A 1,944-nucleotide genomic window follows, 5' to 3' on the forward strand; every position below is an offset into this window, starting at 1 on the left:
AAAGGACACACTGACAAAGAAGATTAATCAGAACTGGCTTTGACAAGCACTGTGGCATTTGGACAAGAACAAACTGGGAGGAGGGTAGAGAGAATGGTGCAGCGGTGAATGAATGGAAACCCAAAATCCCTGTAAATGTTTTTGAAAATTAATAAAATATAATTATAGAAAAAAATATCAACATTAGCCAAAAAAAAAAACCAAAAAACAAACCAAAAAACAATGAGAGCAATAAAACCTAGCCTCTCAATAGTCACCCTGAATGGGAAAGGTTTAAATGCACTACTGAAGAGAAAGAGAATAGCAGATTGGATAAAACCCCAAATCCATCAATATGTTGTCTACAAGAGTCACACCTGAAAAATGAAGATAAAGAACGACTAAAAGTAACAGGGTGGGGGAAAATAAACCAAGCAAATGGCAACCAGAAAAAAAGCAGGAGTAGCCATATTAATCTCTGATGAAATAAATGTCAACTTAAAATCCATCACAAAGGACAAGGAAGGTCACTACATAATGCTGAAAGGGTCTATAGAACAAGAGGATATAACAACAATAAATATCTATGCATCAAGTGAAATACATAAAACAAATTTTAGCAAAACTGAAAAAAGAAATAGACAACAGTACTATAGTAATTGGAGACTTCAATACACCCCTCTCAAGAAAAGATAGAACTAACAGAAAAAAAACACTCAACAGAGATACTGAAGAATTAAATCACACAATAAACCAACTTGACCTCATAGATATTTATTATTCTAATGCACCTCAAAAAAGAACAGTATACCTTCTTCTCAAATGTGCATGGAACATTCTCCAGAATAGATCACATCCTAGGTCACAAGGGAAGCATCAATAAATTTAAAAACATAGAAATAATACAAAGCATGTTTTCAGAGCATAACGCTACAAAATTAAAAATTAATAATAAGAAGATGAAGGAGAAAAAAATCCATACATTTGGAAGCTGAACAACACCTTGCTTGAACATAACTAGGTACTAGAAGAAATAAAAAATAAAATTAAAAACTTTCTTGAAACAAATGACAATGAAAACACCACTTACCAAAACCTCTGGGAAACAGCAAAAGCAGTAATCAGAGGTCAATTTATAGAAATAAGCAAACACATCAAAAGGCAGGGAAAACTGACCATTGACTCTCTAACCCAACATCTCCAGCAAGTTAAAACAAAACAAAACACCAAACAAACAGCAAGGGTACCAGACACCCTCTAAAAAACCTGAAAAAAACAAACAAACAAACAAAAACCCAGTTAAAAAACAGTTAAAAAAACAGTATTAATGCAAGCCCGAGAGCCAACATGGTTCTCAATGGAGAGAGTTTAAAGGCATTCCCTTTAAGAACAGGAACTAGGCAAGGATGCCCACTATCACCTCTCTTATTAAATATTGTACTGGAAGTCTTAGTGATAGCAATAAGACAAGAGAAGGGAATAAAAGGTATCCAAATTGGCAAAGAGGAGGTAAAATTATCTCTCTACGCAGATGATAAGATAGTATATTTGGAAAATCCTCAAGACTCACCAAGAAAACTATTGGACACCATGGACCACTTCAGCAAAGTAGCAGGAGACAGGATCAACATTCAAAAATCAGTTGGATTTCTCTACAGTGACAAAGAGAATACAAAGCTGGAGTTTGGGAAAAAAAAATACCCTTCACAAAAGGTAATCACAAGATTAAATACTTGGGAGGAACTGTAACCAGAAGCACAAAGGAAATGACAAAATGTCCAAAGAAAATGACAAAACATTACTACTAGAAACAAAAAGAGACCTGGAGAAGTGGAAGAATATCCCTTGCTCATGGATAGGAAGACTCAATATTGTGCAAATGGCAATACTACCAAAGGCAATTTACACGTTTAATTCAATCCCAATACAAATACCAATCCCATTCTTCAATGAGATGGAAAAGGC

The sequence above is a fragment of the Elephantulus edwardii genome, unplaced genomic scaffold, assembly GCF_000299155.1.
Source record: "Elephantulus edwardii isolate Elephantulus edwardi_28Jun2011 unplaced genomic scaffold, EleEdw1.0 scaffold00457, whole genome shotgun sequence".
Taxonomy (NCBI): Eukaryota; Metazoa; Chordata; class Mammalia; order Macroscelidea; family Macroscelididae; genus Elephantulus; species Elephantulus edwardii.